General features: G+C 39.1%; 1 protein-coding gene across 1 annotated transcript in view; it reads left to right on the top strand.

The window, feature by feature from the left end:
- The window catches only part of flrt1a (fibronectin leucine rich transmembrane protein 1a), a 59,191-nt gene that overhangs the window by 32,101 nt on the left and 12,684 nt on the right, over nt 1-14,406 (top strand). Inside the window, exon 2 of the mRNA XM_032577263.1 lies at nt 8,516-8,807. The gene's annotated coding sequence lies outside the window, so the exon portion shown is untranslated. The remainder of the gene's footprint in view (nt 1-8,515; nt 8,808-14,406) is intronic.

Here is a 14,406-nt window from a genome sequence, read left to right as displayed (position 1 = left end):
GCGATTGTTTTTTTGCAATCAAAGTCATAGATTTTGTGGTGCTAATTTCAGAATATTTGTAAGGAATTTTTATGCTAATTTTTGTGCTAATGTACCATGTTAAACGTGACTTTTTACAAATTGCCGTATCAATCACGGACTATAACTTGGCATCGAGGAAGGCCGAGGCAGCAGTCACTTAAACTCAATGTTTCTGGCCAATTTTGAGACCAATTTGCTGTAAAAATCTGGAAAAAAAAAAAAAAAAAAAGTGAGAATCTGTAGATTTAGTGTGAACTTTGAGTGAGTTTTGCAGATTTGTTGAAAAACTGGGCCACAAGAAAAGCTACTGCAGGCCACGTTTGGTCCTCAGGCCCTGAGTTTGACACGTGCTGTAGATCTTTAACACATTTTGTCACGTTGTAATCACAAGCTTTAATATATTTTATATATTTCAATTAGGGGTGTCCCGGTGGAACTTTTTTACTTCTGATTAAATATAGATATTGCAGCTTTGACTGTTTGGCCAACACCAAATAAGATAATTATTATCTTATTAACCCGATAAGATAATAATGTAATACTTTTATTACTGATTGTTATAAAAGGCTTGATCAAGAGACATTACTCACACTGGACTATATTTCAGGGTATCAAGTTAGCATCACATTTTGAGATTTTCTAATGTAAAAAACATTTTGAAAAGTTTCCTTTTGCTTCACGGTTATGTGCATTCTTATGTTGGGCTGTCACAAAAAATCCCTATAAATTATAACAAAATAAAACAACAAACATTTCCAAGCACTCTGTGGATAACTTTAGCTCCTATATGACAGGATGAAAGTTTCCAGAGCGTGATATGAGCTCCTGCATTAATTGGGTTCTTTACTATTCTGAAAACATTCATTAACTTCTCATCCATGCTTTCAACAGCGAGTCGAACGTTGAATTATATGCTTAATTTTTGTCCCACAATTATTGCGCAGAATCGTGTGTTGCTCTAATTTAAAGCATCAGTGTCTCTTAATACGGCAGGAAATAAGGGTTTTTATGTCAAGGTACATCAGCTTAATGATGTTCAGCGAACAGAGCCAGTGCATACATGTTACTGTTTGTCTTTATGGCAAGCAGTAAAAAAATTATCAGAGGTTTAAATATTTTTGTCTCCAGTGGATTAAACCATGTTCTTTGACCAGAAAGCCTCGTCCTATTGATCTAAAGGTCATGTTTTACCTTGACGTCAAATATTTGAATGTTTAGTGTGAGAGCGAGCAAAGCTAGCTGTTTTTACCTGCACCTAGCATCTATATGCTAAGCTAAACATGCACCGCTGGCTGTGCTCTAATTGTTTGTAAGAAAAAGATGAGTTGCCGGATTCATCCTGCGCTCACTTGTCTCCCAGAATGTTTTTTCCATGTCCACAACCGAGAAAAAGTTGGATTTTTTGTAGCTGAAAATCTGGAAAGGCCAGTTTGAGAGGGAATCTATCACCACTTCGACACCTTTTTTGGAAACTTTGTACTACCTTGTTGTTGTAGTTAAAATAAATGTGCCAGTAATTAACAGCAGAGGTGTATTGGGACAAATATTGTGACTTAGAAAAAACAAAACTGAGTTTGTGTTTTTATTAAGGTGCTTTTGTTCTGACCAGCATTTCTGCAAGTTACAGTAGCAGTTTACATCGCTTATGGTAATATTTATGTTTATATTTAAGACGTTGGATGGAGTAGCTTGTCAACATGTCTGGCTGACAACCACAGCCAGGCATGCAGTGATTGTCTGAAACGCAGTGAAAGTGAAGGGAAGCAGCATGTTTTACCACTGGAAGTTCAAGTGCACCAAGTAAAAGTAACTCAGTCGTACTCCAAGAACACGATCCACGTCTGTTGTTTGGCTCTAAAAAATTCGATTCAAGCTAACGTGCTGGGTGGACTTGAAACACAATTGTTGGATTACAGTATGTCAATCAATCAATCAATTAATCAATCAAATTTTATTTGTATAGCACATTTCAGCAGCAAGGCATCTCAAAGTGCTTTACATCATATCAAACACAGAAACACAATGTAACTGAATCAACATATATCCACTTTCTCATTTATTTGGCTCAGACATTCAGAAAAAATAAATTGTTTGACAAAGGATATAACTTAGTTTTCCTCAGAAAACTCACCATCCTTTTTTTCCCGTGCCAGTAACTAGCAGAACATTCATTTAAACTTTTATGAGAGCATTTTCCTAAAGAGACCAATTAATTTCCTTGTTTAAAAGAGTTAGCACTTTAGCTCTGCTGTTGCAAACACCATGCCACCCATACATGGTAGTGATGACTCCATTTCAGGAAACCTCTGCCTTTTTGGGTTAAAAAGAAGTTGTGTTTGAGAATTACTTACTGAAAGAGCGACTGTGTTTGAGTTTTCTTTCACACTTTTGAGATTATTGCGTTAAGCCACAAGAAGTCCTTCATGTAGCCATCAGATTATACAACTTCAAACTCGGAGTGCCTTTAAGTCTATATATTTGTTTATATGTTGACATATTTCCATATGCATGTTATTTTAAATTTAGATCATATTTACATTACTTATAATGTCACACTTACACATAGATTATTTTTGTGATCAATTTTACATCGCTTATGATTATATTTACGTTTATATTTAAGACACTGGATGGAGTAGCTTGTCAATAAATAAGCAATTTCACCTTTGGGATAAATCAAGTATATTCTATTCTACTCTATTCACTGACTTTAAAATGTGGTGAATTCATTTCATTAATTTCTGTAGCCAAAATCAAAATGCAGTAATGATTACAATTATGAAATTCAGTATTTTTAAATCAACATTCCCTTCAAATTGGACTGGCCCTTTTCACTCCCAGCTTGAAAACATGTGAAATACTGTAGTTGTACGTTTAAGCTGATTTCAGCTGTTGTGTTGCAGCTATTTCAGGTCGCTCAGCCACATCGGAGTTGCGGCAGTCCAGATGGGAGACAAAGAGTATTTGTGGACCTGAGTCAGCAGATTTCACGCGCAGCAGATCTGCAACAGCAGCAGAAGCAGCTGGTTGTCTGAGATCAACCTGAGCGCGGCTCCTGGAAGGGAGAAAGCGCGCCCGCGTCGCCGTGATTGACGGCTCTTGTTAAGGGGGCAGGATTTCTGAGGGGAGAGCAGCGGTTCGGTCTTGTCAAGGTCAATCGGGGAGGTGTTTGGCGGGCGTCCAATTGGAGATATCAACTCGAAAATTGACGATACGCAACCCCACCTGTGTGTCAGAGCTGGGTATCTAGAGGTCAGTTGAATTTCATCGCAATGATGGGAGGAATTATGGGACGTGGGGACGAGGCCAGATTGTCTGGACACCTCAGACGTCCTTGGAGGGGAAGATGTCAACTGTTTTCGTTAATCATGATGTTGCTTACTTCAAATCTCTCGCTGTGACGGGTTTAAATAATTTTCTTATTCAATCAGAGAGACCTGCGGAGAGAAATTAAGCGAATAAACTGAACCTCGCCGCTTGTTCTGATTGGAGGTCTCCGCTGCGCCTGTCTGCTCCTGGGAATTGCGGCAGATTCCCATGTTGCCGTGGTAATCAAGCAGTTGTCCGTACAGATCACGCCCGGCACAAGATTAATATGAGCTCCTCACAAATAAAGCTTTCCCCCTGTGTGCGAGCTTGACTCACCTTGGTGTGCCGCTGCGCCACACTGGCACTGAAAACTGTTTAATCACAGCTCATCCATATAACCGATGATGTACTGGCCTTAAATCATCGGCGAAACGCGCTCTGCCCAGAAAGCAGGGATCAGGAAGCTCCGGGTTCAGCGACAGCATTTATTTATTTTATTTATTTTTTTCATTTCTAACACTGAACGCAGGTTTTTCATTTGCACCTAACATCTGTGTGAAGTATTCATCTGCTTCAAAGGTTGTCCGACCGAGCGGCGCGGCGCGGCTCCCTGGGTGGGCGTGACACAGTTGCAGAGACATGAAACAAACATGTGGTTTAGATGGGACATCGGGAAGGCCTGCATGTTGGAGTCAGCAGCGGGACATGAGACAGTAACACACATTTTTCAGAAGTAAGAAGCTGCAGTGCTTCTCAGACTGTCCGATATTAAGGAATTTCATAGTAATTTTATAGGACAGGCCAACATAAAGCAGTGGCTTAATTGTGACCTGTACGTTTTTGTCACCCAAAAAAAGCTGAAAAGTGCGGTGTACATTTTTTACCCACCTTTGCCCTGAACGTTCTCTTGATTTTCAGAATCCACGTAATCGTTTTTAGGTTGGAGAATCTGTTGCTTTTTGTCATTCACTAACAAAATTTGGTGTTTTTGAAAGATTAGCAAGAAGAAAGCGATTGTGAAAGAATACAACAAAACAAACAAACAAAAAAAGCTGCTCTGGTCAGATGAGAACAAACATGATCTTTTTGTTTGAGAAAGTAACAGTGCACACCTTTCCAAGTCAAAACAGGGTCTTTTTTTTTTTTTTTTAGATATTTGCAGGGAAGCCAGACAGATTTTAGAGGAACATGGATGAATGAATGGAGATAAACACAGAGCAATGATGGTATTTGTTAGAGGGTGGAAAATCGGGATAGAGGTTCCCCTTCCAGCGGGATCACGACCCCAAACATACAACCAGAGCTAAAATGGAACGGTTCATATCAAAGCATATTTATGTGCTGCAGCGGCCCAGTCAAAGTCCATACCTAAATCAAACTGAGAATGTGTTGTAAGACTTAAAAAACGTTGGAGCTTGATGTGCAAAGCACGTAGAGACAGACCCCCAAAGGTTTCCATTTCACCTGCAGCTAACGGTGAATCTGCACAGAAATACGTGAGACACTTCCTCCTCTGCTCCCCCCAAAAATGCCACTTATCTCCTGACTCACATTTAAATGTAGAAATACTTTAAGATTCATCCTGACCTCTCAGGTCTGAAGGGATTCTGATTTCCCCTGCAGCTGTCAACAAGGAAAGACATATTTTTATATGCTGGCTAAAGTCCTTTAATAAGTCTGAGCTTTTTTTTTTCCTAGGTTGTGTTTTTTCAGGCATTTCTGGTATTAATGCACCAACACCTGATGTGATTTGTACTCTACTCCTCTCTGCTCTAATAGTATTGTTTATCAATGCTCAGATAGTAGCTGTTGGGCTGGAAACCTGCAAAAACAACCTCTAAATGACTTCATTCAGCTCTTGTTCTTCTTTTTTTGTCATCGTGTTGTAAAATATTTTTATTTTCAGGTATAAATTAAGATGGGGTAGTGCTTTGCGCAGAAAATTGATTCCGACTGTCTTCAAAAGACAAATTAACAGGCTCGGAACAAAGCCGAGTTTTGCAAGAACAGCACTTAAAACACTTGGTCTAGCCATCCTGCCATAAGGACTCATTATTTATTTACACGAGGAGATGTGATGGAGCTGCACAACAGAGATTCACAGTTTTAAAACACATAAGATGACTTTCACATCTCATATTAGCACAGTTCACTTGACTGGCGTCACTAAAACAATTAGCTGACACTCAGTGGAGCTGCGAGTTTTCTGAGCTCATGAACTACATGTGGATGGCATGTTGTCACTTGCTAAAGCAGGAGGTTCTTAAAGAGATAGAGGCCAATTTTCAAGGCGTCAGATTTATATATATATTTCTTTAAGTTATTTTTGATTTATAGAGCATTTTCAAACTAGCTGAAGGTAACATAGTTATTTGATTGTGCTATAAAATGGCTTGGAAAATACACAATGCTTCCCCCACCCCTCTGCCTTTAAGCCTTCCTGTTATCTGCTTTGCCTCTCACACTCTCCAAACAGCCCAAAGGAACATCACACATTTTTTTTTGGCATGATGTAGAGAATAGTTTCTTTAAAATAGCTTCTTATATCTGTTTGCTTAATCCAACTTGATTTTAAATAAATAAATACGGAAGCAGCTGCGTTTGGGTTTGCTGTCCTCTGCAGTAGCATCTGCACTGAAGAGTTGTCATCACAACCTGGTAGAGCTCGGCATGGGGCATTTACTGATCAGAAAATGGTCCGGTTTTTGAGTTTCCGCTCAGCCGTCCAATGAGGATAGGAATTGGTAAAATTGGTAACTTTTTGTTCTTTAGTGGTTATTGTCAGATTCTGCGTCATTCAGCTGTCTGTACAGTAAATCATTTCTAACGGTCGTGGAGTGTTATCAAACTGATCAAAAGCAACCAGTCTGCTGTATTCCTCAGTAATGTCTCCCTTAACTGCACTCCATCAGGGTTTCCTGTTGAAGAACATTTGTCAAAACCTCAACACGTTCGCTTTGTAACAGGCAAACTCAGGTGTAAAAGACATCAAATCAATTGTTTGATGGAGAATTTATGAGGAAGAAAGAGAAGGCATTACTTCGGAGTTTTTTTTAGCTTAAATCATATGATCTGATGAGACAAGTGGAGTTCCTCATTGTGACTGACAGGAAGACGGCATGCTGTCTCGTGGCTTAACAACGTCAGTTTGGAGACTGACAGTCAGAGACGGGGCGGCAGCGGCGTTCAGGTGTGCTGTGTTATGTTTCACAGCGTTTTCTAGGGAAAAAAGGGTAATTTTGTAATTTATAAACTTCAGGTGCTGCATGTCCATTTTTAATCAGCTTTGTTGGAGGGTGTGTGAAAACCAGCCTCGATGATGCTAAACCTGAAAGGACAGTTCAGTAGTTTTAACGTGAGGTTCTGTTAAAAGGCCGTCCTGTTAACTCATCACTTATACTGGATGACTCTTGGTGTCTTGGCTTAGTTTGAATCCAGATTAGTTAATCCCGGAGGACAACGTTAACAGCTGGTTGGAGTGGTCTTCATAGTAGTTTATGCGAATGCTATTTTAGCTTTTTAAAAAAAAAATCTCTGATTTTTTTCATACCAATTCCGACTGTAAGCGATTTTTTTTCTCACTTCTTTTTTTTCCAAAAAAAGAAGCTACAAAAATGTTTTCAAACCGTGGCTTTTAAATCAATCCCTTCTGTGAGTTGTCGGAGCTTCAGGGACAGGCTATGATTTTTTTTAGTGTTTAATTACGATAATGTGGTCATCGTAATATGACAGATTAAAGGACATCTTAAAACTACAATAATGAGTTGTTTTAATGAGAAAAAGCTTCTGTAGTTATCAAGATAGGATTGTATTTGAAACGTAATCAATTACAAATTTATTGATGGAACCTGACTTAATGTCGTGTTTTGATTGTTGATTCTATGTTGCCTTGTGTTTCTGTGTTTGATACGATGTAAAGCACTTTGAAATGCCTTGCTGCTGAAATGTGCTATACAAATAAAATTTGATTGATTGATTGATTGATTGACAAGACCAGCTCAGTCCATGGTTCTTTCTTCAAAATACTCATTTTGCGCAATCATTTCAAAAGTCCTGCTACTGATGATAATTTGATGCTGATGTGTTAAAAGACGACATATTTCCGTATTTGTACAATCAACATTAAACTATAACCTTTACAAGATGCTCAAGATTCCTAATTTAAATTATTTTTTGTATTTTTTGTGGAGTTCTCAAAAATACTACCTCATTTTCCTAATATTCTGACTTTATTCTGATATCATTTCGACTTGATTGTTGTATGACTATATCCTTGTAATATTATAACTTTATTCTCATAATAATAATTTAAAAAATCAACTTAGCCTGGGCCTATTTGACCTGAATTCAAAGTCCAAATGAAGAAAAGCTGTAAAACACGCTTGTCAAACAAGATGGCCGCCCTGGGTGTGCTGGCATCATTCGGAAAAATCCCAGGGATTACATTGGTAAAAAAAAAATCAAGACTTTGAAAAAATAAATTCTCCAAATTTATTTGATGAAGCAAAAAAGTCGATTTATCACGCAGTCCTACTTTGAAATGCCGTAATGTTTGCACTGAACATGGATTATGTTTGGTAATTACACTGGATGTTGATGCAGGAGGCGATACGCCACCAATCACCTTCCAGTGTGAAACATACTGAGAACATGTTTCTCAGCTTTGTAAATGATGAAAATTTAAAGCTGAAAAATCAGCATTTACTTTGTGTCCTGCTTTACTTTTATATCAGATTAAATCCTTTAGTGTAAACCACTGTGATGTTTTTGAGATTGAAGACTGTAAAAGGCCGGTTTGGTTCGATCCCCTCTTAGATTAGTAGTTTGAACGTTCTTAACTGCTTCTAACCTTTTAACAAAACTTCACTTCAAAAACTCTGAACAATCCCTCTAAGAATCACTCAATTTGAGTGATTTGAGAATCAAACAATTTGAGTTCAAGCCTCTTTCCTGTTAAACTGAAGTCCCATTAATTACAAATGCACATCTGATTTAATTATAATAATCATTTCCAACCAAGACTGGATGAAAGAGTAATGAAAATAGACGTACGGTAATGACATGAGTCGTAATCCGGTTACAGTTTCATCAGAAATGTGCCATGGTGACACTTGACTGACGCCGATATTCACAAGCGATCCTTTATGATGTTTCCGTCTCTCTCTCTCTTGCTCTTTCCCCGCAGGGAGCCGATCCGGAATCAGAAGCGACAACCAATCTACATCAGAGTCCCGAAAGCTGAAAACGCAGAAGAAAGAGCAGCTCCTATAAAACAGAGAGAGAGAAAACGAGCGAGAGAGAGAGAGAGAGAGCACTCCTACACGCCGCCATCCGCCTCGGCTTCCTGGAGTTCACGGACTGTGTAAGCAGGAGCCTGGGAGGGCGGCGGCGTTCGGAGACTTTGAAGGAGTTGTGTTGGGAAGAATAGTGCAGATGGTGTGGCATCATCTCCTTCCCTGTCAACCCCACTTCAGAAAGTGAGTATGAGGATTGTTCTGTTTATTATTGGTTTCTAAGAAACAGAAATGTGCAAAATTAAAGAAGAGGAAAAACCAGAATCATTTGTTTTAATACAGATGTGACATAATGGGACGTAGTAATTTACATGGCTCGTGGCCCAGCTCAGACTTTTGATACCAGTACAGCTGAAGCAGGTTTCCAAAGTAAGCGTAACAGTTTGACAGGTAAATTGGGCTTTTTACATATCTACAATACATCATATCTGCATATAGGACAAGATATCATCAGTACAATATTTTTCATAAATAGGAGAATAATCCTTTCTTCATTCAGACTTAATATCAGTCATATTGTATAAAATGTGTTAGTCTGATTTTTTTCGATCTCTAAATCAATCTTTTTGCACCATTATTTTGGTGCTTTTCTTAAAAAAATCTGGTTTTGGTCTTTTCTTTGCATGTCCACTTAGTACTCAGTTACTTTTTGCACCAACCTGTGAAAGTGCAGGATGGATGGTGCAAGGAAATGTTCGAATCCCTCTGTCGTTTTTTAAACTAACAGCGCCCAACTGTAAGGGAAGATAATCCTTCCACGATTCAACCTACTGATCATCTCACAGCCAATCAAAGTGTTTGAAACCTGCCTGATTGATTGGTGCGTCATTAATACTCGTTTTTAGTTATGAGTTTTCCAATGTTTTTTGGCTGTTTTCATATAATGGAAGCAAAAATAATTTAACATTTCTTTCTTTGTCAAATGTTTAAACTTTGGATTACAGTTCTTAAATGGAAGGATAATTTCTTTCTGGGAATCTAATCTGGCTCACTGTAAGTTTATTAGGTTCTAACCTAATTAGGTTACTTATTTTTACTTTTTACATTAGGTTACTTACTAGGATATATTAGGTTAGATTTGTAAAGCATCTGCACTGTTCAGATAAATTTAAATCACTTTAAAAAATGCTGACTTAAAGTTTTCCATCATCCTCACGGCCGTATAATTTGATTGAAAAGCTGTAAATAATCCTTGACATGGACCAGAACAGAACTCAACCCGAACCAGAGCACCACCTTGCACTGTCAATCTTTCCCGATTTGTGGCGGCAATTAAAATCCAACCTAAATGAAGCCATTAAAAACAAACACTTACCAACTGTTAAATAGTGAGCCGTAAAGCCCGATTATCCCCCTCGTTTTTTTTTTTTTGTGGGCAGGGGGCCAAAGAAAGCGATCAGTAAAGGTTTCTCTAAAAGCTAGCACCCTTTAGAAGAACAGAACGACTTAATGTTTTTTATTCTTTTCAGACCGGCTTTGCTAGGACACCTCAGTTCTTTGATTTTAATGTACTATTAAAGTCTGAATTTAAGTCTGAACTTAACTGCTTCGTTTGAGTCATCCTAAATCAGGGATGATCTCATCCTTGGTTACCAAGTTTTTCTAAATATGACACGGTGACAGTGAGACTGATTATATTGTAGGAGTTTTGATCAGAAAATCGGAGTGAAGAAACTCTCCACTCAGTGTCTTAAGACCGGATCTCTCCCACATCCGATGCCTCATACATGAGAACCCCACTCATCCTTGGAAGTGTGCATCACATTGGATCTTGAAGTTTGGATCTATTTCTACTACGAAAAAAAAACAAACTCATATGACTTCATGATGTTCCAATTTTTTGCAAAAGTGTTTATACCCCTTCGAGGTTTTCACAGTCAACATTCAACAACCATAATATTAAAGCTGCAGTAGATAGCTTTTATAAAAATGTAATTTTTTTTTACATATTTGTTGAAAAAGTGACCATCTTGTGACAGTATGATATGAGACGGATAATCTGCAGAAAAAATCTAGCTCCTCTGCCTTCTCCCAGAGCTGCCAGTGCTAACTAAAATCAACCAGTCAGAGACAGGAGGCGGGTCTTAGCGCTGTCAATCACCCTCCATGTACCTCTGCTACTTCCCCCTTCGCCCTCTTGGTCTCTGCTACGCTGCAGCTAGCAGAGACAGGCTAGGTAGGATGGCCATCAATGATTTTCCTGTAATGGTAAGATGTTTCTCCACCGTTGGCACGTTTAGCAGCGAGTACATTGAGTTGATTGGCAGCGCTATGGCCCGCCTCCTGGATCTGATTGGTTGTTTTTGGTCAGGAGTGGTGCATATCTTCAGACAGCAGTAGTAGCTCAGGCAGGAGGTGAAGGAGACCTTTTCACAGATTATCTGTTTCTTAGCATATCATGACATGGTGATAAAAAATTGATTTAAAAAAAAAAGGATTTTTAAAGGATTTTATTTAGGGGCATCAGAGAGAAGGGAATAATTACTAATTCACATTTCACTTTTTCTAACTTTTCTTCCATCTAACAATTTTTCACTATGTTGGGTTGGTGAAATCCCAATAAAATACATTAAGCTTGATGATGGTGACATGACAAAATGTTTCTTAAGCCGCTTTCCAACCCAGCAATTTACTGTGTTTTAAAGACAACTGGAAAGCAATTCAACCAGAAATTACTTCATGTAAGTGATTTTCTGTGTTGCATTGCTGTTGTAATTTCCTTTGAGAAATACATTATTAGCCAAAGTGGATTTTAACTGGATGGCATTTTGCCAGCATTTATTACTTCTGTCAGTCCCAGGAATTGCTGCTTTGCGTTTTCACTTTCAACAAGAAGCTCAACAAAAGCTGCTCAAAGGCAAAGAGACAAACACACAGAGGGAAGTGACTGCAAAGCAAAAAAAAAAATAAATAAAAAAGATGAAAACATTTTGAAACGCAGATGCAGAGTAGAAAAAATTATGTTCATGTCAGCTGATGGGATAGGCAAAAAAGTAAAATAAAATAAACTCTCACATGATTCTGAAGTTCGGTGATGAAGCGAAAGAAAACTGAGTCTTAGTCAGCTGCTTTATTGTTCCCACAAGTCCCATACGCATGTGGATGACATATGCAAACGGGAGAGCAAGGACAAGAATAAATGTCTCCGAAGTGAAACTCGGAGCTTCCTTTTTTTTAAACCCCCTGCAGACTAAGAGTCTGTCCCCAGACGTCCCGGCTGCGTGTGATGTTCACAGGGTGTTGGTTTGTGGAACGCTGAGAGCTTAACATTTGAACTGGAATTCGGAGAGAGCAAAGCTAATCCACGTCTCAGAGACGCCACGGCATCAATTGAACCGGGAAGCAACATGAACACGTCATCCTAACGGCACATGAAAGAGATTGACCTCATGTTGGGACAAAAGAAGGACATAAATCATCGAGTTATTAAAAAGTAACATTAACAGGAAGCGTTGCACTGAAATACATCCAGTCGTGGAGCTGCGTTCGAGGGCCACACACTGCTGGTGTGGGCTGTAATCACTGAAACTAATTGTGGACTGACTTTGATGTGCGTCATATGCCACCAATGTGTGTGTGCGTTTTTTTTTTTCCTTTATCTTCATCATATGGTGTAGATCACACTTTCTGTTTTCACTTTAATTTCACATCCTGACAAACGTTCAGTTACTGTACAATAAAGTACGTACACCTCAGCTACACGGAGGATTTTCATTCCATTGAATTCATCTCCACATCACCAGATTGTTCTTCATGTGTTCCCTACTTCTGCCCATCTAGCGAGATAAAAACACTTTTATATACCTTGAATTACTTTTTTTTCCTTTTTCTTTTCTGGATAATTATAATCTAAAGGCCAATGCAGTGCAGCGATGGCTTTGGTTTTCCTAAAACAAAAAGAAAAATATATTTCTAATGGGAATAGGTCAAATGGATACTTAGCAGTGAGAACCGTCTTACTGGGGTGTTTGGGTTCAGGCTTTTTTATGTGTGTCTTTCTGCTTTAGATCATGTCCTTGCTGTTCATTTATGTTTGGTATCTTTTTACATTCAGTTCATGTGTTTGTTATTGTAAGGAGAGTCTTTAGTTTGTTATGGTGTTCTGTTTCTTAGTGTTACTCAGTCGATTCCCTTGGTTTGAAGTTTCTTCCGGTTGTAGTTTAGCTTCCTTTGAGTTGATTTCTGTCCCTCCCTGTTTCCCTGCTCTCCTTCTGCCTCACCTGTTCCATATTTCACCTGATTACCTCATCTGGCTTCTTTGTCGCTTTCCACCCTGCCTCCTTTCATCATCTCATTGTTTAATGTTGGATTCTTCCATTTACTAGCCTTGCTTCATGACTTTCTCTCTGTGGTTTCAGTGTATGTCACAGGTGTCAAACTCCAGTCCTCGAGGGCCGCTGTCCTGCAGTTTTTAGATGTGCCACAGGTACAAAACACTGGAATGAAATGGCTTAATTACTTCCTCCTTGTGTAGATCAGTTCTCCAGAGCCTTAATGACCTAATTATTCTATTCAGGTGTGGTGCAGCAGAGGCACATCTAAATGTTGTAGGACGCCGGCCCTTGAGGACTGGAGTTTGACACCCCTGGTGTAAGTTTTCATTATATTTATAATGCATTCCATTCAACCAGAGTTTTACTCTGCATTTGGGTTCCGGGGTGTCAAACTCCAGTCCTCGAGGGCCGCAGTCCTGCAACTTTTAGATGTGCCTCTGCTGCACCACCTGAATAGAATAATTAGGTCATTAGCAAGGCTCTGGATAACTGATCTACACAAGGAGGAGGCAATTAAGCCATTTCATTCCAGCGTTTTGTACCTGTGGCACATCTAAAAACTGTAGGTCTGCGGCCCTCGAGGCCTGGAGTTTGAGACCTCTGGGTTAGTTCAAACTTTCAACAAAGAACCCTGTTGTTCCTGTTTAATAATATTTGAGAGATGTGAAACGTGGCAGAACCCTCATGAGAAAAGCCTTAGTTGACTAAGTGAGACTTTTAGCTGTTTCCATTCACTTCTTCTGTTTTCCTGCAACCACTGTTACAAGTTTCCTTGACACAGCTGTTGACAGAAAAATGATAATTGGTACCTGTGTGCATCGGAGTAACAACACTGACCAAAACTAGGACAAAACATTAAAATGTCTACCTAAACACTGTCAGAATTTTTTATTTTTGTACGTCTCATATGATATTTATATGTTACTGTAATAGCTGAGGGTGTTATTTGTGCTTACATCTCTCTTCTTTACACATGACGGAAGTCCACAACTTAACACTAAAGGTTTAGAAAAATGCTTTTCATTTCTTTTTCACCCTGAAGGAAGGGCCTCGTTGTGTGACCGGCCCTCCCACAACCTCGCATTTATATCGCTACTCGTCAGGGTTGAATTCAAATCTAACCAATTAAGCTAACCAACCTCCCTCTCAGTGTCAGTGTCTCTCGCAAATAAAAGAAGAAAAAAAATCCAATCAGAGTTGTTGCTGAAGCGTGACAACCACAGGCTGACTCTTTGACTTAAAGGAGGGAGGAGATAAATTTTCCTTTTTATAGGCGCCATTTAAAACCAGAAAGTACATTTTCATAAAATCCAGAAGCTAGCTCTTCCTGAGATTAAATCGTGTTCTCTATGTAATGTTGGGACAACATTAAAACCAGAGCTGGTTAATCTAGAAGCCTTGATTAAAGCCTTGAGTGTGACCACAGTCGCAGTTCGACATCCTCTGAGCTTTATTTACCGTCTGCTCCGCCAGGCTCATTCTGGCCGCTGGTGTCCCACTGTATCAAG

Source organism: Xiphophorus hellerii, chromosome 11 (genome assembly GCF_003331165.1).
Source record: "Xiphophorus hellerii strain 12219 chromosome 11, Xiphophorus_hellerii-4.1, whole genome shotgun sequence".
In the NCBI taxonomy this organism is placed as follows: domain Eukaryota; kingdom Metazoa; phylum Chordata; class Actinopteri; order Cyprinodontiformes; family Poeciliidae; genus Xiphophorus; species Xiphophorus hellerii.
This window is presented reverse-complemented; position numbering and strand designations above follow the sequence as displayed.